The following is a 25068-nucleotide window of genomic DNA, read 5'->3' on the forward strand; positions in this document are numbered from 1 at the left end:
GAGGCTCCTTCTCTCCGATGCAGGGGCACCCTGACCCGCACCTCGCTAACGGGGCGGTCAGCCCACGCAGGCTGCCAGCTGAGCACAAAGGCTCCAAGACCGGGACCCTGATTACAGGCAGGTCGACACCCGGGGAGCCAGAGAGCTCGGCCTTCCCCCGCAGCAACAGGAACGAGAGTCATGAGCCAGGCAGCGGAGCTTCACGGCCAAAGGCCGGGGGGCCGGGGCCCCAGCCCCGAGGACTGGGAGGGCACGCGCCCGGCCCCACACATCCTGGCCCCATGCCTCTGAAAGGCCGGGGCCAGAGATACCCGCCTGATTACAGGGGGTCCCCCTCCAAGAACCTCCCGCCGAGCGCAGGGGACTGGCAGAGCCCTACTTACAGGGCGGTGCCCCTCGGCTCGGCCCTCCCAACAAGCCCCAAAGGAGCCCGAGGCTCCGGCCTGCGCCCGAGTTACGGGCTGGCCAGCCTGGCTGCAGCACACCACCACGTCTTCAGGAGCCCAGGGAGCGACCTCGACCTCAACGGCAGGGAGGTCGCCCCGGCCAAAAGCCGCACCAAAGGTGGGACTGCACCCTCCGGCACAGCAGTTCCTCAACCTGCGCCCTCTAAAGGGCGAGGGAGGGCTCGGTCCTGTTGGCTGGCTAAAGCAGCCTCCCCAGCCCCGCTTACAGGGAGGTCGGGCTGCTCCTGGGGACAGAGGGCTCCACAGCTCATGACACACGCCCCGAGGACAGGGCTGGCACGCTGGCACGTCGCCAGCAGGACAGGCAGCCGCGCAGGCAGAGACCCAGGCCCTGACTACAGGCCGGTCGCGTTGCGCGCACTACGACTAAGCGGCTTCGCTCCGTCCTTGGAAAGGAGGGGCAAGCCCGGACTCCCTCTCCGCTCGCGGGCTCACACGGGACCCCCTGTTGCTGCACAGAGCCCGTCTGGCCCTCCTGGGAAGTTTAAGCTAAGCTGCAGCGATTTTAACAGAGGCCTAAAGGACTAGCTCACTCACTCGCTCACGCCAACAAGGACAAGGACGGGGACACACAAACTGAACTTCCCGGCAGAGCGAGCGAGCTCTGTGCAGCCAATGTCTGGGGAGCCGTCCCTACCGCCGAGCAGGAGAGGAGAGCCCCGGACCTGCCCCCCGGGCCGCATGGAGGCCGGCGCGGCCTCAACATGCTGAGGGGCTTCACGGGTGGCCGAGGGACAAATGCCGCGACACGCCCCAACTCCGGGGCGTCACGCTGGCCAGGCCGCCAGCAGGCAGAAAGCCGCCGGGGCGGGAGGAGGGGGCCGCGGAAAGGGCCCTCCCCTGCTTACAGGGTGGCCTGGGGGTCCAGAGAGCTCCATTTCCCCCTCGGGTGCGGAGAGGGTGGCTCTCACCCTCCTTACAGGGTGGCCACTCTCTCCCGGCAGCCAAAGGAGCAAGGCGGCAAAAGGCCAACGACAACACAAGCAAAGACCGAGCCCTGCTTACAGGGAGGTCGCCCAGCGCAAAGCCAGCCGGGGCACCCTAAAGGGGCCCGCGATGCTCTTACGCGACCGCGCCCTGTGGACAGGCGGGTCCCTTTGCCCAGAGCGCCTTTCTCCTGCACCGCTCTTCAGCACGGCACCGCTCGCTCCTCTTCTCGCTCGCTCTTGCCTCGCCCTTCCAACGCGATGCCTCTTCTCTCTTCTCCGCCAGATGCTGCCGAGGAAGGAGGACACCGTTAGGCCTGCGCCTGAAGGGAACCGGGACCCCACAGCCCCGCAGGGAGCTCCCCAAGGCACCGCCCGCCCGCCCACCCACAGACCCCCCACCTCCGCAAAACCCTCCTACTTCAGCTTGTCTCACCAGAGCGACGCGCAGCAGAGTTCCAGCCGGTGCCGGAGCCGGGCGCGGAGGTGGGCACCCTGGGCAAGTGAAGCTGGGCTTGCAAAGCAGCGGCCACAGAGGCTGCACACCCCTGCTTACAGGGGGCTCGAGCCGCTGCCGGGACTGCAAAGCACCCGGGACTGCAGGGCACTGGCTGGGCCCCGACTTACAGGGCAGCCCTGGTCCCAAAGGCCCACGGAGGCTCCTTCTCTCCGATGCAGGGGCACCCTGACCCGCATCTCGCTAACGGGGCGGTCAGCCCACGCAGGCTGCCAGCTGAGCACAAAGGCTCCAAGACCGGGACCCTGATTACAGGCAGGTCGACACCCGGGGAGCCAGAGAGCTCGGCCTTCCCCCGCAGCAACAGGAACGAGAGTCATGAGCCAGGCAGCGGAGCTTCACGGCCAAAGGCCGGGGGGCCGGGGCCCCAGCCCCGAGGACTGGGAGGGCACGCGCCCGGCCCCACACATCCTGGCCCCATGCCTCTGAAAGGCCGGGGCCAGAGATACCCGCCTGATTACAGGGGGTCCCCCTCCAAGAACCTCCCGCCGAGCGCAGGGGACTGGCAGAGCCCTACTTACAGGGCGGTGCCCCTCGGCTCGGCCCTCCCAACAAGCCCCAAAGGAGCCCGAGGCTCCGGCCTGCGCCCGAGTTACGGGCTGGCCAGCCTGGCTGCAGCACACCACCACGTCTTCAGGAGCCCAGGGAGCGACCTCGACCTCAACGGCAGGGAGGTCGCCCCGGCCAAAAGCCGCACCAAAGGTGGGACTGCACCCTCCGGCACAGCAGTTCCTCAACCTGCGCCCTCTAAAGGGCGAGGGAGGGCTCGGTCCTGTTGGCTGGCTAAAGCAGCCTCCCCAGCCCCGCTTACAGGGAGGTCGGGCTGCTCCTGGGGACAGAGGGCTCCACAGCTCATGACACACGCCCCGAGGACAGGGCTGGCACGCTGGCACGTCGCCAGCAGGACAGCCAGCCGCGCAGGCAGAGACCCAGGCCCTGACTACAGGCCGGTCGCGTTGCGCGCACTACGACTAAGCGGCTTCGCTCCGTCCTTGGAAAGGAGGGGCAAGCCCGGACTCCCTCTCCGCTCGCGGGCTCACACGGGACCCCCTGTTGCTGCACAGAGCCCGTCTGGCCCTCCTGGGAAGTTTAAGCTAAGCTGCAGCGATTTTAACAGAGGCCTAAAGGACTAGCTCACTCACTCGCTCACGCCAACAAGGACAAGGACGGGGACACACAAACTGAACTTCCCGGCAGAGCGAGCGAGCTCTGTGCAGCCAATGTCTGGGGAGCCGTCCCTACCGCCGAGCAGGAGAGGAGAGCCCCGGACCTGCCCCCCGGGCCGCATGGAGGCCGGCGCGGCCTCAACATGCTGAGGGGCTTCACGGGTGGCCGAGGGACAAATGCCGTGACACGCCCCAACTCCGGGGCGTCACGCTGGCCAGGCCGCCAGCAGGCAGAAAGCCGCCGGGGCGGGAGGAGGGGGCCGCGGAAAGGGCCCTCCCCTGCTTACAGGGTGGCCTGGGGGTCCAGAGAGCTCCATTTCCCCCTCGGGTGCGGAGAGGGTGGCTCTCACTCTCCTTACAGGGTGGCCACTCTCTCCCGGCAGCCAAAGGAGCAAGGCGGCAAAAGGCCAACGACAACACAAGCAAAGACCGAGCCCTGCTTACAGGGAGGTCGCCCAGCGCAAAGCCAGCCGGGGCACCCTAAAGGGGCCCGCGATGCTCTTACGCGACCGCGCCCTGTGGACAGGCGGGTCCCTTTGCCCAGAGCGCCTTTCTCCTGCACCGCTCTTCAGCACGGCACCGCTCGCTCCTCTTCTCGCTCGCTCTTGCCTCGCCCTTCCAACGCGATGCCTCTTCTCTCTTCTCCGCCAGATGCTGCCGAGGAAGGAGGACACCGTTAGGCCTGCGCCTGAAGGGAACCGGGACCCCACAGCCCCGCAGGGAGCTCCCCAAGGCACCGCCCGCCCGCCCACCCACAGACCCCCCACCTCCGCAAAACCCTCCTACTTCAGCTTGTCTCACCAGAGCGACGCGCAGCAGAGTTCCAGCCGGTGCCGGAGCCGGGCGCGGAGGTGGGCACCCTGGGCAAGTGAAGCTGGGCTTGCAAAGCAGCGGCCACAGAGGCTGCACACCCCTGCTTACAGGGGGCTCGAGCCGCTGCCGGGACTGCAAAGCGCCCGGGACTGCAGGGCACTGGCCGGGCCCCAACTTACAGGGCAGCCCTGGTCCCAAAGGCCCACGGAGGCTCCTTTTCTCCGATGCAGGGGCACCCTGACCCGCACCTCGCTAACGGGGCGGTCAGCCCACGCAGGCTGCCAGCTGAGCACAAAGGCTCCAAGACCCGGACCCTGATTACAGGCAGGTCGACACCCGGGGAGCCAGAGAGCTCGGCCTTCCCCCGCAGCAACAGGAACGAGACTCATGAGCCAGGCAGCGGAGCTTCACGGCCAAAGGCCGGGGGGCCGGGGCCCCAGCCCCGAGGACTGGGAGGGCACGCGCCCGGCCCCACACATCCTGGCCCCATGCCTCTGAAAGGCCGGGGCCAGAGATACCCGCCTGATTACAGGGGGTCCCCCTCCAAGAACCTCCCGCCGAGCGCAGGGGACTGGCAGAGCCCTACTTACAGGGCGGTGCCCCTCGGCTCGGCCCTCCCAACAAGCCCCAAAGGAGCCCGAGGCTCCGGCCTGCGCCCGAGTTACGGGCTGGTCAGCCTGGCTGCCGCACACCACCACGTCTTCAGGAGCCCAGGGAGCGACCTCGACCTCAACGGCAGGGAGGTCGCCCCGGCCAAAAGCCGCACCAAAGGTGGGACTGCGCCCTCCGGCACAGCAGTTCCTCAACCTGCGCCCTCTAAAGGGCGAGGGAGGGCTCGGTCCTGTTGGCTGGCTAAAGCAGCCTCCCCAGCCCCGCTTACAGGGAGGTCGGGCTGCTCCTGGGAACAGAGGGCTCCACAGCTCGTGACACACGCCCCGAGGACAGGGCTGGCACGCTGGCACGTCGCCAGCAGGACAGGCAGCCGCGCAGGCAGAGACCCAGGCCCTGACTACAGGCCGGTCGCGTTGCGCGCACTACGACTAAGCGGCTTCGCTCCGTCCTTGGAAAGGAGGGGCAAGCCCGGACTCCCTCTCCGCTCGCGGGCTCACACGGGACCCCCCGTTGCTGCACAGAGCCCGTCTGGCCCTCCTGGGAAGTTTAAGCTAAGCTGCAGCGATTTTAACAGAGGCCTAAAGGACTAGCTCACTCACTCGCTCACGCCAACAAGGACAAGGACGGGGACACACAAACTGAACTTCCCGGCAGAGCGAGCGAGCTCTGTGCAGCCAATGTCTGGGGAGCCGTCCCTACCGCCGAGCAGGAGAGGAGAGCCCCGGACCTGCCCCCCGGGCCGCATGGAGGCCGGCGCGGCCTCAACACGCTGAGGGGCTTCACGGGTGGCCGAGGGACAAATGCCGCGACACGCCCCGATTCCGGGGGGTCACGCTGGCCAGGCCGCCAGCAGGCAGAAAGCCGCCGGGGCGGGAGGAGGGGGCCGCGGAAAGGGCCCTCCCCTGCTTACAGGGTGGCCTGGGGGTCCAGAGAGCTCCATTTCCCCCTCGGGTGCGGAGAGGGTGGCTCTCACCCTCCTTACAGGGTGGCCACTCTCTCCCGGCAGCCAAAGGAGCAAGGCGGCAAAAGGCCAACGACAACACAAGCAAAGACCGAGCCCTGCTTACAGGGAGGTCGCCCAGCGCAAAGCCAGCCGGGGCACCCTAAAGGGGCCCGCGATGCTCTTACGCGACCGCGCCCTGTGGACAGGCGGGTCCCTTTGCCCAGAGCGCCTTTCTCCTGCACCGCTCTTCAGCACGGCACCGCTCGCTCCTCTTCTCGCTCGCTCTTGCCTCGCCCTTCCAACGCGATGCCTCTTCTCTCTTCTCCGCCAGATGCTGCCGAGGAAGGAGGACACCGTTAGGCCTGCGCCTGAAGGGAACCGGGACCCCACAGCCCCGCAGGGAGCTCCCCAAGGCACCGCCCGCCCGCCCACCCACAGACCCCCCACCTCCGCAAAACCCTCCTACTTCAGCTTGTCTCACCAGAGCGACGCGCAGCAGAGTTCCAGCCGGTGCCGGAGCCAGGCGTGGAGGCGGGCACCCTGGGCAAGTGAAGCTGGGCTTGCAAAGCAGCGGCCACAGAGGCTGCACACCCCTGCTTACAGGGGGCTCGAGCCGCTGCCGGGACTGCAAAGCGCCCGGGACTGCAGGGCACTGGCCGGGCCCCAACTTACAGGGCAGCCCTGGTCCCAAAGGCCCACGGAGGCTCCTTTTCTCCGATGCAGGGGCACCCTGACCCGCACCTCGCTAACAGGGCGGTCAGCCCACGCAGGCTGCCAGCTGAGCACAAAGGCTCCAAGACCCGGACCCTGATTACAGGCAGGTCGACACCCGGGGAGCCAGAGAGCTCGGCCTTCCCCCGCAGCAACAGGAACGAGACTCATGAGCCAGGCAGCGGAGCTTCACGGCCAAAGGCCGGGGGGCCGGGGCCCCAGCCCCGAGGACTGGGAGGGCACGCGCCCGGCCCCACACATCCTGGCCCCATGCCTCTGAAAGGCCGGGGCCAGAGATACCCGCCTGATTACAGGGGGTCCCCCTCCAAGAACCTCCCGCCGAGCGCAGGGGACTGGCAGAGCCCTACTTACAGGGCGGTGCCCCTCGGCTCGGCCCTCCCAACAAGCCCCAAAGGAGCCCGAGGCTCCGGCCTGCGCCCGAGTTACGGGCTGGCCAGCCTGGCTGCAGCACACCACCACGGCTTCAGGAGCCCAGGGAGCGACCTCGACCTCAACGGCAGGGAGGTCGCCCCGGCCAAAAGCCGCACCAAAGGTGGGACTGCACCCTCCGGCACAGCAGTTCCTCAACCTGCGCCCTCTAAAGGGCGAGGGAGGGCTCGGTCCTGTTGGCTGGCTAAAGCAGCCTCCCCAGCCCCGCTTACAGGGAGGTCGGGCTGCTCCTGGGGACAGAGGGCTCCACAGCTCATGACACACGCCCCGAGGACAGGGCTGGCACGCTGGCACGTCGCCAGCAGGACAGGCAGCCGCGCAGGCAGAGACCCAGGCCCTGACTACAGGCCGGTCACGTTGCGCGCACTACGACTAAGCGGCTTCGCTCCGTCCTTGGAAAGGAGGGGCAAGCCCGGACTCCCTCTCCGCTCGCGGGCTCACACGGGACCCCCTGTTGCTGCACAGAGCCCGTCTGGCCCTCCTGGGAAGTTTAAGCTAAGCTGCAGCGATTTTAACAGAGGCCTAAAGGACTAGCTCACTCACTCGCTCACGCCAACAAGGACAAGGACGGGGACACACAAACTGAACTTCCCGGCAGAGCGAGCGAGCTCTGCGCAGCCAATGTCTGGGGAGCCGTCCCTACCGCCGAGCAGGAGAGGAGAGCCCCGGACCTGCCCCCCGGGCCGCATGGAGGCCGGCGCGGCCTCAACATGCTGAGGGGCTTCACGGGTGGCCGAGGGACAAATGCCGCGACACGCCCCAACTCCGGGGGGTCACGCTGGCCAGGCCGCCAGCAGGCAGAAAGCCGCCGGGGCGGGAGGAGGGGGCCGCGGAAAGGGCCCTCCCCTGCTTACAGGGTGGCCTGGGGGTCCAGAGAGCTCCATTTCCCCCTCGGGTGCGGAGAGGGTGGCTCTCACCCTCCTTACAGGGTGGCCACTCTCTCCCGGCAGCCAAAGGAGCAAGGCGGCAAAAGGCCAACGACAACACAAGCAAAGACCGAGCCCTGCTTACAGGGAGGTCGCCCAGCGCAAAGCCAGCCGGGGCACCCTAAAGGGGCCCGCGATGCTCTTACGCGACCGCGCCCTGTGGACAGGCGGGTCCCTTTGCCCAGAGCGCCTTTCTCCTGCACCGCTCTTCAGCACGGCACCGCTCGCTCCTCTTCTCGCTCGCTCTTGCCTCGCCCTTCCAACGCGATGCCTCTTCTCTCTTCTCCGCCAGATGCTGCCGAGGAAGGAGGACACCGTTAGGCCTGCGCCTGAAGGGAACCGGGACCCCACAGCCCCGCAGGGAGCTCCCCAAGGCACCGCCCGCCCGCCCACCCACAGACCCCCCACCTCCGCAAAACCCTCCTACTTCAGCTTGTCTCACCAGAGCGACGCGCAGCAGAGTTCCAGCCGGTGCCGGAGCCAGGCGTGGAGGCGGGCACCCTGGGCAAGTGAAGCTGGGCTTGCAAAGCAGCGGCCACAGAGGCTGCACACCCCTGCTTACAGGGGGCTCGAGCCGCTGCCGGGACTGCAAAGCGCCCGGGACTGCAGGGCACTGGCCGGGCCCCAACTTACAGGGCAGCCCTGGTCCCAAAGGCCCACGGAGGCTCCTTTTCTCCGATGCAGGGGCACCCTGACCCGCACCTCGCTAACAGGGCGGTCAGCCCACGCAGGCTGCCAGCTGAGCACAAAGGCTCCAAGACCCGGACCCTGATTACAGGCAGGTCGACACCCGGGGAGCCAGAGAGCTCGGCCTTCCCCCGCAGCAACAGGAACGAGACTCATGAGCCAGGCAGCGGAGCTTCACGGCCAAAGGCCGGGGGGCCGGGGCCCCAGCCCCGAGGACTGGGAGGGCACGCGCCCGGCCCCACACATCCTGGCCCCATGCCTCTGAAAGGCCGGGGCCAGAGATACCCGCCTGATTACCGGGGGTCCCCCTCCAAGAACCTCCCGCCGAGCGCAGGGGACTGGCAGAGCCCTACTTACAGGGCGGTGCCCCTCGGCTCGGCCCTCCCAACAAGCCCCAAAGGAGCCCGAGGCTCCGGCCTGCGCCCGAGTTACGGGCTGGCCAGCCTGGCTGCAGCACACCACCACGGCTTCAGGAGCCCAGGGAGCGACCTCGACCTCAACGGCAGGGAGGTCGCCCCGGCCAAAAGCCGCACCAAAGGTGGGACTGCACCCTCCGGCACAGCAGTTCCTCAACCTGCGCCCTCTAAAGGGCGAGGGAGGGCTCGGTCCTGTTGGCTGGCTAAAGCAGCCTCCCCAGCCCCGCTTACAGGGAGGTCGGGCTGCTCCTGGGGACAGAGGGCTCCACAGCTCATGACACACGCCCCGAGGACAGGGCTGGCACGCTGGCACGTCGCCAGCAGGACAGGCAGCCGCGCAGGCAGAGACCCAGGCCCTGACTACAGGCCGGTCACGTTGCGCGCACTACGACTAAGCGGCTTCGCTCCGTCCTTGGAAAGGAGGGGCAAGCCCGGACTCCCTCTCCGCTCGCGGGCTCACACGGGACCCCCTGTTGCTGCACAGAGCCCGTCTGGCCCTCCTGGGAAGTTTAAGCTAAGCTGCAGCGATTTTAACAGAGGCCTAAAGGACTAGCTCACTCACTCGCTCACGCCAACAAGGACAAGGACGGGGACACACAAACTGAACTTCCCGGCAGAGCGAGCGAGCTCTGTGCAGCCAATGTCTGGGGAGCCGTCCCTACCGCCGAGCAGGAGAGGAGAGCCCCGGACCTGCCCCCCGGGCCGCATGGAGGCCGGCGCGGCCTCAACATGCTGAGGGGCTTCACGGGTGGCCGAGGGACAAATGCCGCGACACGCCCCAACTCCGGGGGGTCACGCTGGCCAGGCCGCCAGCAGGCAGAAAGCCGCCGGGGCGGGAGGAGGGGGCCGCGGAAAGGGCCCTCCCCTGCTTACAGGGTGGCCTGGGGGTCCAGAGAGCTCCATTTCCCCCTCGGGTGCGGAGAGGGTGGCTCTCACCCTCCTTACAGGGTGGCCACTCTCTCCCGGCAGCCAAAGGAGCAAGGCGGCAAAAGGCCAACGACAACACAAGCAAAGACCGAGCCCTGCTTACAGGGAGGTCGCCCAGCGCAAAGCCAGCCGGGGCACCCTAAAGGGGCCCGCGATGCTCTTACGCGACCGCGCCCTGTGGACAGGCGGGTCCCTTTGCCCAGAGCGCCTTTCTCCTGCACCGCTCTTCAGCACGGCACCGCTCGCTCCTCTTCTCGCTCGCTCTTGCCTCGCCCTTCCAACGCGATGCCTCTTCTCTCTTCTCCGCCAGATGCTGCCGAGGAAGGAGGACACCGTTAGGCCTGCGCCTGAAGGGAACCGGGACCCCACAGCCCCGCAGGGAGCTCCCCAAGGCACCGCCCGCCCGCCCACCCACAGACCCCCCACCTCCGCAAAACCCTCCTACTTCAGCTTGTCTCACCAGAGCGACGCGCAGCAGAGTTCCAGCCGGTGCCGGAGCCAGGCGTGGAGGCGGGCACCCTGGGCAAGTGAAGCTGGGCTTGCAAAGCAGCGGCCACAGAGGCTGCACACCCCTGCTTACAGGGGGCTCGAGCCGCTGCCGGGACTGCAAAGCGCCCGGGACTGCAGGGCACTGGCCGGGCCCCAACTTACAGGGCAGCCCTGGTCCCAAAGGCCCACGGAGGCTCCTTTTCTCCGATGCAGGGGAACCCTGACCCGCACCTCGCTAACAGGGCGGTCAGCCCACGCAGGCTGCCAGCTGAGCACAAAGGCTCCAAGACCCGGACCCTGATTACAGGCAGGTCGACACCCGGGGAGCCAGAGAGCTCGGCCTTCCCCCGCAGCAACAGGAACGAGACTCATGAGCCAGGCAGCGGAGCTTCACGGCCAAAGGCCGGGGGGCCGGGGCCCCAGCCCCGAGGACTGGGAGGGCACGCGCCCGGCCCCACACATCCTGGCCCCATGCCTCTGAAAGGCCGGGGCCAGAGATACCCGCCTGATTACCGGGGGTCCCCCTCCAAGAACCTCCCGCCGAGCGCAGGGGACTGGCAGAGCCCTACTTACAGGGCGGTGCCCCTCGGCTCGGCCCTCCCAACAAGCCCCAAAGGAGCCCGAGGCTCCGGCCTGCGCCCGAGTTACGGGCTGGCCAGCCTGGCTGCAGCACACCACCACGGCTTCAGGAGCCCAGGGAGCGACCTCGACCTCAACGGCAGGGAGGTCGCCCCGGCCAAAAGCCGCACCAAAGGTGGGACTGCACCCTCCGGCACAGCAGTTCCTCAACCTGCGCCCTCTAAAGGGCGAGGGAGGGCTCGGTCCTGTTGGCTGGCTAAAGCAGCCTCCCCAGCCCCGCTTACAGGGAGGTCGGGCTGCTCCTGGGGACAGAGGGCTCCACAGCTCATGACACACGCCCCGAGGACAGGGCTGGCACGCTGGCACGTCGCCAGCAGGACAGGCAGCCGCGCAGGCAGAGACCCAGGCCCTGACTACAGGCCGGTCGCGTTGCGCGCACTACGACTAAGCGGCTTCGCTCCGTCCTTGGAAAGGAGGGGCAAGCCCGGACTCCCTCTCCGCTCGCGGGCTCACACGGGACCCCCCGTTGCTGCACAGAGCCCGTCTGGCCCTCCTGGGAAGTTTAAGCTAAGCTGCAGCGATTTTAACAGAGGCCTAAAGGACTAGCTCACTCACTCGCTCATGCCAACAAGGACAAGGACGGGGACACACAAACTGAACTTCCCGGCAGAGCGAGCGAGCTCTGTGCAGCCAATGTCTGGGGAGCCGTCCCTACCGCCGAGCAGGAGAGGAGAGCCCCGGACCTGCCCCCCGGGCCGCATGGAGGCCGGCGCGGCCTCAACACGCTGAGGGGCTTCACGGGTGGCCGAGGGACAAATGCCGCGACACGCCCCAACTCCGGGGGGTCACGCTGGCCAGGCCGCCAGCAGGCAGAAAGCCGCCGGGGTGGGAGGAGGGGGCCGCGGAAAGGGCCCTCCCCTGCTTACAGGGTGGCCTGGGGGTCCAGAGAGCTCCATTTCCCCCTCGGGTGCGGAGAGGGTGGCTCTCACCCTCCTTACAGGGTGGCCACTCTCTCCCGGCAGCCAAAGGAGCAAGGCGGCAAAAGGCCAACGACAACACAAGCAAAGACCGAGCCCTGCTTACAGGGAGGTCGCCCAGCGCAAAGCCAGCCGGGGCACCCTAAAGGGGCCCGCGATGCTCTTACGCGACCGCGCCCTGTGGACAGGCGGGTCCCTTTGCCCAGAGTGCCTTTCTCCTGCACTGCTCTTCAGCACGGCACCGCTCGCTCCTCTTCTCGCTCGCTCTTGCCCCGCCGTTCCAACGCGATGCCTCTTCTCTCTTCTCCGCCAGACGCTGCCGAGGAAGGAGGACATGGGGTAGAGAAGTGGCTGGATGGCCGAGGTCAGAGAGTAGAGATGAATGGCTTTCAATCCAGTTGGTGGTGGTCACAAGCGGTGCTCCCCAGGGCTCAGTTCTGGGGCCTGTCCTGTTCAATATGTTTATTTTTGACCTGGATGAGGGGATCAAGTGCTCACTCAGTAAGTTTTCGGATGAAACCATCTTGTGTGATAGTGTTGATCTGTTGGAGGGCAGGAGGGCTCTGCAGAGGGACCTGGACAGGCTGGGTTGATGGGCTGAGGTCAGTTGTATGAGGGTTAATAAAGCCAATTTTCCGGGCCCTGCACTTCCGTCACAACTACTCCATGCAATGCTACAGGCTTGGGGAGGAGTGGCTGGAGAGCTGCCTGGCAGAAAAGAACCTGGGGGTGCTGGTCAACAGCTGGCTGAATATGAGCGAGCAGTGTGCCCAGGTGGCCAAGAAGGCCAACAGCATCCTGGCCTGCATCAGCAATAGTATGGCCAGCAGGAGTAGGGAAGTGATTGTGCCCCTGTATTCGGCACTGCGGAGGCCACACCTTGAGTACTGTGTTCAGTGTTGTGCCCCTCCCTACAAGAAGGCTGCTGAGGTGCTCAAGTGTGTCCAGAGAAGGGCAACGAAGCTGGTGAGGCGGCTGGAGAACAAGTCTGATGAAGAGTGGCTGAGGGAACTGGGGTTGTTTAGTCTGGAGAAGAGGAGGCTGAGGGGAGACCTTATTGCTCTCTACAACCCCCTGAAAGGGGGTTGTGGCAAGGTGGGTGTTAGTCTCTTCTCCCAAGTAACTAGCAACAGAATGAGAAGAAATGGCCTCATATTGCACCAAGGGAGGTTTAGATTGGCTACTATTGTAAGATTTCTTTACTGAGAGAGTGGTCAAGCATTGGAACAGGCTGCCCAGGGAGGTGGTGGAGTCACCTTTACTGGCAGTGTTCAAAAAATGTGTAGACATGGCACTTCAGGATATGGTTTAGTGGGCATGGTTGTGTTGGGCTGATGGTTGGACTTGATGATCTTAAACGTGTTTTCCAACCTTAATTATTCTGTGACACCGTTAGGCCTCAGAAGCACCAACTCCTTGACTGTTACAGGTAGAGGACTGACTCATGGAGCACGGTCCTTTCATTCATTGTTCCCTCTTCAACCTGTATCAGTGCAGGTTTTGCTTCCTGCATCCTCCTCTCCTTTCTTTTCCAGCCAGATTCTTTCCCTGTTTCTCTATCCCTCCAGTGCATTCACTGCAAGAAAACACCTTTGTGAACTCACCATCAAGTACTGGCTGATTCTTCTCCGTTCCTCCAGGAAGATTATGTCCATGAATTTCTGTTGAACCTGGGCTTCAGAACTGTAAATAATGGAAAATACCATTAATATATTATTTTGAGTCAATGAGGATGATTTTTGTTTTTCATTAAAATCCCTCTCCATGACCTTTTCATCCCTCTTGCACCTTAGTGCCTATAGCCAATACCAGACCAATCAAGAACACTTATTCAGCATTGCCTGCTAAAATCTTCATCCTTTCTGCTACTTTCAGCATGTTATATCTCATAGCTTCTCCCACAAAAATGCTTCTAATGTCTTCCTTAATGTACCTCAGATGTTGCCCTCAAACATGCTCACCTCATCCTAACTATCCTCATTATTACCCTGATAAATGGTGGAGTTCTCCCCTGGAGCTTTCCCTACCCTCTTAGTTACTTCAAACTTGCTCCTCAAAAATACTGTTTCTGTCCTCCTTAAGAAACCTAAAATTTTCCCCTCAATAACACTTACCCTGTCCATTCTGAGGTACCTCAGATTTTCCATAAACATTTCCTGGTGGGTCCCCTCTACATTACCTCAGCTATTCCCTCCAAAATGCCACCTCTGTCCCCTCTATATTACCTCAGATTTTCCACTGAAAATGCATGCTCATGTCCCCTCTAAATTACCCCAGCTTTTCAGCTGACAATGTCAACTCTGTCCCCTCCAGGTTACCTCAGATGTTCTATCAAAAATGCTGACTCTGTCTTCTGAGTTACATCAGGCTCTCCCTCAGAAATGCTCATTTATCCCCTCTAGATTACTCCCGATTCATGCCTCCAAAAAAGGTCATTTTGTTTCAGATAAATTACCTCAGGTTTTCCTGTCAAAAATATCACCTGTGTCCCCGCTAACTTACCTCAGCTTTTCCCGCCAAAACGTTCATTCTGACCTCTACAGATTACCTCAGGTTTTACCCCAGAATGATCCCTCTGTGTCCCTTCTAAGTTACTTCAGCTTTCCACCCTGAATTACCACAGCTTTTCCCTCAGAAATTCCACCAAAACACCGTGCCGTCCTCTGAGGTGGCTGACCAGCACTCCCTCCCTCTGCGCTCTGTGTAAGAGCCCAAAGCCTGCCCCCGGGCGACTCCAAGACCCGTTTTCAAACCTCGCACAGCGCACCCCGGCTGCCGGCCCTCCCGCCGAATGGCGGAGCCGCTGGGCCGTCAAAGCCGGCGGCTGAGGAGCCCAGGGCGGCGGGAAGGCGGCGCGCCCCGCCTCGCCGCGGAGGGAGCGCGGGCACGCGCCCGGCCGGGGACGGGAAGCGCCCCCTTGCGGCGCGGGAGCGCGCTGTTCACGCGGCGGTACCCGCCGCCCCCCGTAACCCTCAGGGCGCTCGCAGCACCCCCCAGCGACACGCGGGGCGTGCCCCGGGCTCTCCCGCCCCGAGCCGCTCCGCACACACCCCACAGCTTCTCACCCCAAGCCCCCCCACCCGGTACATCGCCTGTCCCCACTGCTGCCATGCCTGCGTGAGCGCCCCGCACCTCTCATCTCTTTCCCCCTCCCCTTCCCAGTTAGGCCCGGTGAAGTCCCTCTGTTTCTCTCCCATCAGCCCATGGCCAGCCACAAGCTGCTGCAGAGCTCATCTTAACACCAGAGGCCCTCTAATTTCCTTTATATTTTTTAAAAAAAGGCTCAAAATAAGCTTTATGTGCACTGATGTGATTTCCCCAGTTTTCAACCACATGCACCCACTTAAGATGATTTTTACATAAACACATCCATTTTAATCTTTTCCACATTTGTACTGCTGTTTTCCCAGAACAAATGCTTTGGCAGTATCACTCCTCCACCAGTAATAATTCCAAAGGGAGTATGCTGCTTTGCACTGGAATGTGTGGTCAGAAAGAGCTATAAAAGTTACAGAAATAAGGTTCCTTCCCCATGCCTTTTTAAGCATTTTTTTAATAGATCTCTCTGATCTTTCCACCTGCACAGAAGTTCTCATGGTCATCAGGAAAATGTATGTTTTTCCTTTAAACAGTCCTGGGTCAGACTGCAGCCCTGTGGATAATCCCCCAGGGATCCTACTTGACTGGGAGACTACTGCAGTCATTTTCATGGGTGGGGAAACTGCCAGAGACCAACGCCAGCAACAGCACCAGGGCTAAGCAGCCTCTGCCTATGAAACTCACCACAGGGCCAGCTGCTGGCCATACCCTTCAGCTTGCTCAGGTAGCTACTGAAGGGAAAACTTCGAGCATGAGTCAGTGTACCTTGAACACCAGGGTAGCATTCAAGTTCCCCTACTCCATCTCTCTCTCGGCATAGCAGGCAGGAAAAGGGATCGCACAGAAGCTTTGAAGACCAGACTAACAACAGTAGGCAAACAGCAGGCCAGGATTATATCGCAGCCTCACAGGTGAGGTGGTGAACTATCTAGTGATCTCAGCTCCAGGGCAATTGAAACTTCAGTTTCCAATACTCAAGAGCCTCAGGAAGAACCCCTGAGCAAGGCAAAGCAGGACCACCCCTCACCCCCCCAGCCAATTCAGGAATTATCTTCTCTACAGAGTCTCAGCACTCTTATGAGTTAGGGAGCCGATGTGTAGTGGAACTGGAAGCTCACACCCAGGCTTTGGGTGCCAGCTACCAGGCTGAAGCTACTGTGACAACATGAAATGCTGAATCCACATAAGTTGACTGTTGATTCAGGTGTGTTCCAATATTATTTTTTCTGAAGGAGGAAGATTTGTCCCAGCAGGTTTATGCCAGATAAGCCATCACCTGTGGTTCTGCAGCTGACACAGCCAGCACAAATAGCTCTGTATGTGCCAAATGGGACTAAAATCTGTTTGTGCATTGATCTGGATAACACCTTCATTGCCAGGTGATCCACTAACATGTGAATCCTGTACTAATTGATACAAAACAGCAGTCTGCTACAGCTATACCCTAAAAAGGTATGACAAATTTTGTTGGAAAGGAGCAGTCTCAAGGCAGGGGACAGCTTTATAGCGTGCAATACAGATACCAGCAGTGATACACAGTGTCAGGTTTCAGCAGAGCAGCCTTCTCTCTCCAAATATTTTTCTAGGATTTTCATGGAATTATTTTGTGCTCAGTGAGCTCCACGAGAGATGCCCATGCCTGCAGCAGTTGAAAAGGCAGGCTGTCCAGAAAGCTCCCAGCCCATGCTCTGGGGGAGGCAGGGGCAGAGCCCGCAGCTCCAGGGCAGCCCCGGACCAGCCTCCCACCCAGTGCTGCTCAGGAAGGAGAAGCGACAGCACAGGCAGTGCAGCCCCAACACCCAGCAGAGAGTCCCCAGAAAGACAGGCAGCTCAGCCCCTCCCCACACCCACTCAAGCCTCCAGGACCAAACCACTTGGGAAAGTTACATGAGTGTCTACCCCAGAGCAAGCAAACTGGCAATTGGTCTAGCTACTAACACAGGCTTAACCACCCAAGGGGCATCTCCCCCATCCACAGATTAGACTCCACATCATCCAGGATCATTTATATTGCCTGACAAATCTGGTCCAGAGAGCAGGCCACCAGCATACCCTACAAACTCAGAGCAGCTACATCCCAACCTCACCAAGCAAGGGGAGGATTTATCATCCTGGTCTATTGCCATGTTAAATTACAGGGCAGACCAGCCTCCCTTCAGTAATTCCCACAGCCTTCCCCAAGGCCCCCAACGATCTCTCAGGATAGAAAGTGGAGATAGGACTCTGCAAAGATGTTCCAAAGCCATGCTTGAACAATGACCCTCTACTGCCTTTTTAAAGCACCCACATTTACCCAGGCCCCAAACCATCTGTTTTTCAACAGCAGGCACCACATCATCCAGGCTAAGCTAAGCCTGAAACACCATCCCTTTGTACCCCTTCCATAAGCTAACTGACTTTCCAGCTCAGGCACAGATCACACTGCATTGCAACACTGCCAGGACCACTCAGCCTCACCAGCACTCCCTCAGCATCATAACTTTTAACTCGGAGCTAGAAAAAAATAGATAAATATCCTAGCCACTCTCAGTAACCACTGAAGTAAAATGCAAGCTCATTTATGAAGTCCACAACCCCAAAAGATATTTTGGGAACTCTTACCATTCCTGAAAACATTTATACTGAGCCTCCAGCCAAATACCTGTATCTGCCCATTTTTCTCTGAAGCTTTAATCCTGAATGTATTGAGAACCCTTCCAACGCCTCTCAGCTCCCTCACACCAGACCACAGCACAAGCAGAAACCTTCACCTGCTGCTGGGAAGCTACTTATAGGGATCCCAGCTGCATTCCTGAGGTGCTGGGGGCAGGAGCCCTCACTGGCAGCACCTGAGGGGCAATTAACAGCACACAGGTACAGCCCAACCATTTCTTGAGCAAATTCATTAACCCTTGCATTTATATCATTCTGGAGCTGAATTCTAAACAAAATATTTTAGGTCCTTTACATGCAAAAATACTGTCACTCTTTAGTGTATGACCAGGAAGTTCTTGCTATTTTTCAGTAATCTCCTTGGTGTTTTTTTGAAAACCAACTTATCAAGAAGCCCCCTTTCCCTACCATTCCTGTGCAATGGTAGGAAAAAAATGTGTGGAAAAGATTTATGCTATCCCTTTCTAGCTCTGCTTCTCAAGCCTGCATCCTTTCTCTCCCTGCAACTGGATTTGTATTTTTCATTGCCTTGAAATTCCTGGATACAAAGCACTGGCCAGTCTGAGTATCACAATATTCTCCTAGACTGCTAAAACTGAGCCCTCCAAGATATTTGAAGTCCTGAAACAAGATTATAAATCATGAGATTATAAAATTATAAAACAATCTTAAAAACATGAGAGTATTAAAAAAGAGAAATCGCTATTTAACCTCATATGCTGGCTTAGAAACCTTTTGAACAAGTATATTTCTCAGCTTTCTATTGCAACGATAAAGTCAATCATTTGACTTTAGTTAGTATGTTTATGTACTATGTTTATGTACTTTACTTACTATGTTTATTTACATAGTTCTTTACTATGCAAGCAGCGGAGGGTGTTTGTGATGAGTTAGTCATAACATGACATGTCATTTTACTCTTTCCATGGGATTGATTTTTTTTTTAATGTTGTGATTTTTTTTAGTGTTGTGAATCTCTGTTTTGAACAGATTTAGATTTCAGTCAAAAAGTGTGTTGGGCAAGATACTCCAAAAAGCAATGTTTAGGATCATGACCACAATCTAGGTCCTAGGCGAAGGCTAGGAAATAGTAGCGAATATGCATTCCTCAAAATACATGTCACTGGAGTCTATGTGACTGCTACCCAGGGGAAATACATATGTTTCTGTGCATTTCATTCAATAAGATTCCTTTTCTTTCTTGCTATTTCATAACTTGAAGGAAGTACTTAGACGTATTTCTGAGGCCACACATTAGTAAACTCAAAAAACCCCCGAAGAACAAGTTATCTGCGACCAAAGTAAAAATGGAAAGTTCTATTGGTGAAAATCAGAGGCAGGGACAGACAGATGGGCAAAATGAGAGAGGGAGAGAATTAGATTAAAAACACATACTGTCAGAGGAAAACATTGCTACTATAGCCATGCATGTACACAAACACACACTTAACAAAAAGGGGATTTACTAAGCATCACAAACAATGTAATCTGCTGTTTACTACAAGAACGGTGAATAAACGCTAGGAACCAAACTGCAGCCTATTTTAATGCAATTCCTGTCTGTGCTGGCAGGCCAGGGCTACATTTCTGAAAATATATTAGAAATACATCACAAGAAGCTCCATTCAAATGAAGCAAAGCCTTTTAAATATGAATTAATCAAGTGTGAAGGGCCAGCAAAGGCTGCCCTGAAGTCTCCATGTGTCCTCCTCATGCAGAGCAATGACTTGATAGAGCTAGCTTCTTCCTCCATTCGCCTTAATACTACATTAGTTGCTTTTGCTGTGGAGATACATGAGGGAATTTACACTGAAACCAGCTGAGTCAGAAACAGCTTTAACAGGAGGAGGGGAAGAAAACAGCTCCCTGTGAGCACAACCCCTTGCACCTTGCTGCATGTATGTAACGGCTTTCCATGCTAAAGGAGGTCTGTGTTATTGTGGTGAGAGGGTGAGCCAATCATCATGTGTTGGTCATCTCGTTCTAGTGTGGTATTTTAGGGAGCCTAGGGTGCTATGAATCAGTCATAAAGCTGTATGATACAGGTAAATTGGCCTATATGGAGGGATGCGGGGGGAGCAGCATGCTGTTAGCATCCCTGGCTTGCAGCCTCTGTGTTAGTGCTGGCGAGTAGTGGGCAGACTAGTTATTTTGCTGGGAAGCACCAGAGGGTAGCATTGCCTTTTGCTGGAGTGTGCTTGTGGGAACCAGTGTAGTGCTGCTGTTTTCCCTGACAATCGTGAGGCTTGTTGGGGTAGAGCAGGCTAGATGCTATGGTCCTGCAGTGGTCTGTTCTTACATGTGAGAAGAAACGCATTGTAGAAGCTAAAAGTCCTATCTTTTGTTTATGGACTGCAGTCCCTTTTTAGGGTGTGTTTTAAATGATTCTTGTTTTTTGGGGGGTTTAGCCTTGTCTTCCCTGGGAGGGATGAAAGTGAGCTTTATGGACTCATCTTGTCATGAGTCGTACAGCTCTATTTTGTGTATATGCTAGCAGGCCCAAGCTACCGAGACAGGGCTCTAGTGAAAAAGCACAGATTTCAGTGGGGAGTGCTCCTAGCTGTACAGAAAGGGTGAGTGGGAAGAAGTTAAAAAAGCTGATCTCTTAGAAGCTTACTAAAAGAAATGGTTAAAAGTAATAGCAATACAACTTCTGAATGATGGCAATCATGTGTATGGTATGTGTAATGGGTTCCATGAAGCTATATGGTTGCATGGAAGGGGCAAGGCAGACTTCAATGGGGATTGCTGGCAGGGAGAGAGTTGTAGCATTGCTGGAAAGCTAGACTGGTAGTGTTGTCTTAACAGTGTTAAAGTCTGCCTTCTCTGCCCCAGGCTTTCCAGGGCCAGCAACGCTGCTGGCATACCTGTGTTTGGTAGTGAGTAGCTTAGAATTGAGAGCTCTCCTAGATTGTCTTTCCAGGTCTAATGTGTCCTTCTTCTGCAGGTATGGACCAGATTGAGGAAGGACCCCAAACCTGCCTTGATGGTTGTAGACCTCAGAATTGTACTGTGCTGGCTGCAACTCAAGCTACCTTGACCTATAAAATCATTTTCAGACTCTTGCTAAACACAATCAGTAACTGTTCTTTGATCACTTAAATATTTTCCTGTCCCCCATCTAGCCAAACTCTGTCTCTTTGGCACCATTTACAACTTGGAAAAACTTCAGGCAGCAAAAAAAATTGTTTCTTTGTTTGCAAAATAAAAAGAAAATAATACTTCCCCACTTAAGGGGCATGGGGACCTTGTTTGCCCTGCTTCAGCCTGGAGTGAGTTTTTATGGACAGGTTATAAACTCCTGCACAGCAAGCTCTGTAATATTGACAGACCTTTCAGTGTAACTGCTTTAATACCTCTGCTCTAAGAGCAGCATCACCATGCATCTCAGGGGATGGGATCAGAAGCAGACAGACATTTTTGGCCATTGGCAGGCTTGTGTATAGCTCACAGAAGCCTTTATCTTGCTAAGGAAGTGGAGACCTTTCAGTGTCTGTTGGTGGGGAGGGGGGGGGCTGGGGTGGGGGAATTCAACATGAACAAGGCAAACCATTCCAGTCCTGCCAAAGCTACTGTTTTGCTCTGAGCCTCCGGTTGCCTGCAGCAAGGAATGCTTCTCTCTGCTATGGGATAGTGACAGTGTCCTGCTTCAGATGTAGCTGCATAATTTTCTACAGCCAGCAGAGCCTAGGATCCTTCTGTGAGTGACATTAATGGAAGGTAGGCCAGAGCTTAAAGTGTTGGCCACCTGATTTCCCGTGCAGTTTAATGGGATACAATGGTCTAACTTCACCTAAGTGATGCTGGCGTGTGGATATATAGTAGCTTTCAAGGTCACTCAGCAATACTGGCTAGTGGCTCAGAGGCCAAATAAATCCTGCAGAGTTTGCAGTGTTAGCTCAGCTTTGGATAGGGGCAAAAGTCTAAGCAAACTCTTTTGTGGGGTGGGGGAAACAAGACCTGACTTCCCCCTTGAGAGGCTCTGGAGTATTCTTTTGGGAAGGTGAGGGCTGCGGTGTGCCATGTTCAAGTTATGTATTTTTCCATGAGGGAGACTAAGGAGTAACTATGTTGGGAACAAGAATAATCCTGGCTGAGAGATAGCCATAGTACACATACAGTACAAAATAGATTTTGATGGGACTCTGCAGGTCCCGTCAAAACCTATTTTGTACTGTATGTGTACTATGGCATTGCCTTTCTCAGCCATTCTAGTTTCCAGCAGTATTGGAGTACCATTACTCCAGTTTTAGCAGTAGGGAAGCAGAGTCCCTAACAGACCATGTTCAAGTAAGGTCACACTGTCTTCTGCAGACTTGGGGTTGCCTAGTTTGCCAAATGGGGACAGGGAGGAGATAGCAGAGCCAGCATGGTGCCTATTTGCCTCAGCTGAACTCAGTCTCAGTGGTGAATCCTGCTGGAGGATGGGAGTGTAGTACGTGGCTCAGTGTGGAGAGCAGGACCTTTCTCTGTGGCTGGCAATTCAGATCCCTGCTTGCTGGAGGCTGGGGAATTTATGCTACTTGAATTCCCTTGCTCCTGGCAGCCTGCTGGCAAACTTTCTGCAAGGAGATACTTGAGGCAGAAACTTGGGAGAAGCAGGGAGTGATGGGGTGATTCTTGTTCTAGAGCTGTCATGGGGCCCGTGCGCAGCCACCAGTGTCACAGAGCTGAGGGCCTGCAAACACCCCTCTGTGTTCCCTGTGCCCTCTGTCTGGTGTGTTTTCTTCTGCAGCCTTTGGTTCTTCCTTATCGTAAATCCTGTAGGATTTAACTTCTAGCTACTGATCCTTTTGACAGTAATGGACCATTAACTAACTAGACATAAAATTGAACGTGTAAATCCCTCTCCCTTGGGGAATTAGAAAGCAGGTTTAAGATGCAGGCCATGAAATGCAAGAGTTCATTGTAATCGCAAACGAGGCCTGATTAACTCTGCCTGCCCCGCCATCCCCAGGTCTCTGCCAGCTGATGAGCAAGAAAGCAGAAGATGGGGCTAGTACTGCAGAACCATTTGCATCTGCCAGGAGAAAGCCTTTAGTCTGGGTGCTTGAGCTTCTTTATCCCGTTGCCAGGGTCTTCCCTGTAAGACCGTGAGGGGAGTCTGGGCTGCTAAGGAATTATCTTCAGAGACTGACGCTGTCTCTGAGGGCAAGCTTAGTGTGTTTTCCTTTTTTGGGACAGGGTGAGAAGGGAAGACCAGGAGCTTTGCTCACGTCAGAGGTGAGGGGGAAAAGCACAAGGTCCCTCTGCCCCAAGGGAACGGCCCAGACCGCTCCCACCAGGGAGAAGGGTGAGATGATGCAGCAGTTCTGCAGGTTGCTGTGCACCAGGTCCGGTACCAGCACTTTCCCTGCGGTCTCCAGTAGTGTGGCAGGACTCTGCTATGTATCTGTGGGAGTGAGTTTGCTGCTGACTCTTGTTGTCTAGAGCTCAAGATCAGTGTCCACTCATTAAAAAAATTAACTACCTTCCTCTTGTAGGAGTGACTCTACTTTCAAGGTCTCCCAGGCCCTTAATCCAGCATCTCTGTTTGAAAGAAGTTTTGATTGAATTGCAGTAAGCCGTCATTATAGCCAGGATGGCCAGGTCAGAGGGGGATGAGTTCAGAGACCTAACTTGCTCTGCTTGTGGTGAATGGAGTGGTTTCAAACTTCTCGGGAACAAGGGACTAAATCAGAGAGAAAAGGGGGAATCAGGTTCAAAAGCAGTTTAGTTATGCAGAAATTACATACCTTCAGCATTCTTGAGTACCTCCTGGAATTTATATAGGTTGCAGTAGAAAAACTAGCTGCATATATGGAGGCTATTCAGCATGGGAACAATGTAGGAGAAGGCAATGACCTGGCCTAGATTCTCACTGGGCTGTAGATGCAGTTTTTACAAGATTTGAGCCTCAGTAATTTGAGGCTTTCTCTTCTTTGTGCTATGTTCTTTCTTCAGGCTCTGCTTTGCAACCACAGTGTAACAGGATAATTTGCTGCCTAAGCACAGTATTCTCCAGTAATGATCATAGCAGCTCAGCTTTGGGAGGAGTAATGCTGGCAGGGGACTGGGAAGGTGCTGGATGGCCATGTCACCTACCCTCACACTGCCTCCAAGGTTCCTCTGAGCCTGCAATATGAGGGCCTCTAAGCATGGTGCTGATGATAGGCAGGGCTGGATGTGGTCTGTAGGGCTGCAACCAGTGTGATCGCTCCTTGGAAGTGAGCTGCCTGGTGCCTGCTGGCCAGTGGCCCTTGCACACCTCAGCCAGCCTCACCACACATGTGTGCTCCAGCATTTCCCCCTTTCCTTGCAGCCCATGGCCATGCTCCTGCAGCTGAGATGCGTGCTGGTGCCTGTGCCATTCATCATGCCAGCAGCACAAAAGTAACTGGAAAAAGTGTCAGGAATTTATCACCCATGGCAGGAGCTTTTGTCTGTAATGAAAAACATTTTCCCCTTCTGCTCTTCTAGTGCTTTCCCCCTTCCCTTCTATTATTATTACTACTACTACTACTATTATTATTATTAAGTAGCTTAAGGCCATATGTGTTGCTGTTTCATAAATAACCCCTGTAATCAAACAGCACTGGGTAAATGGGCAGTCCAGCTTGTGCAATTTGTTTGACAAAATGAATCCAGAAGAATATGAGTCTGTGGAGGAAAGACAAATAGAGCAGCTTGGATGAATGTGTTAACCAAGAAAAAAACGGCTTGGCAGAGTGGTTGATGCTATATTTATCCATGCAAATGGAGTTCAGGGCTAATTTATTTAAAATAGAGTGCAGAGCTTGCCAGAACGGTCAGTGTTTCCTAGGGAGGGATAAGAAGAAACATGGTCCTGCCAGGGTCATGGACGGGAGGTGGGCTCAGGCTCGGCCGGGGGGTGTTAGGTCTTTCTGCACTGAGGGGAGGCAGGCAGTGGTGAGAGGCTAAAGGAACTCCCACCGCGATGGACACACGGTCTGCAGCAGCAGGGCTCGTGTTCACATTCCTTGTGTGCGAGTAGCCCTGGCCTGGTCTAGGTGCTGGGCGTACCTGAAGACAGACAATTGCTGCAAGGAGCAGACAGTCTAGTAAAAATGATCAGCAGGTGCTTGTTGACCATTTGATCTTCTGGGCTTTTTTCATGCCTTTCCTCTGCAAGTGTCTAGTAGACTTTTCATTCAGCATCTGTCCTTCCCTGGCCTTATTGGTGTATTTTAATTGCTTGTGGGGAAACCAGGAGTCCTCACTCCCTGTTTAGGGACTGAGCAGGTCAGAGCTGGCTACTGGCAAAAATGTTGCAGCCCTAACACCCCTGGTTCCAGCTGGGAGACCCCAGCCAACCATGGCTCCTTGCCATCTGCTGGCAAACACGTTGTAGCTGGCCAGGGGATGACGTTGCCTGGCTGGGTGACAGGCAGGAGAGGAGCCAAATTCAAGCTCCTGTGGGCTGGGAAAAGTTCTGAGCTGTACAGAAGCTCAAGGGGACCTTCAGTCTCTGGAGCTGCCGCGTTGCCAAGCTCCAGGCTGGGCCTGGTGAGCTTTATTTGGTTGTTTCCTGCTATAGCAAAATGCTCTAGAAAAGGCATGCTGGTGAGCAGACCAGGATGAGCAAAGATGTCCAGCCCTGAGGGATGCTCAGATCGCTACAGGAGGAGGGAATGCAGGAGGCTCAGCCCTTGAGTGCCCTTGGAGGCAGCACATATATGGAGAAGTTTTGCCTGTTTTTTTCCAGGGCTTG

Source organism: Phaethon aethereus, assembly GCF_964289735.1.
Source record: "Phaethon aethereus genome assembly, chromosome: 23".
Taxonomy (NCBI): domain Eukaryota; kingdom Metazoa; phylum Chordata; class Aves; order Phaethontiformes; family Phaethontidae; genus Phaethon; species Phaethon aethereus.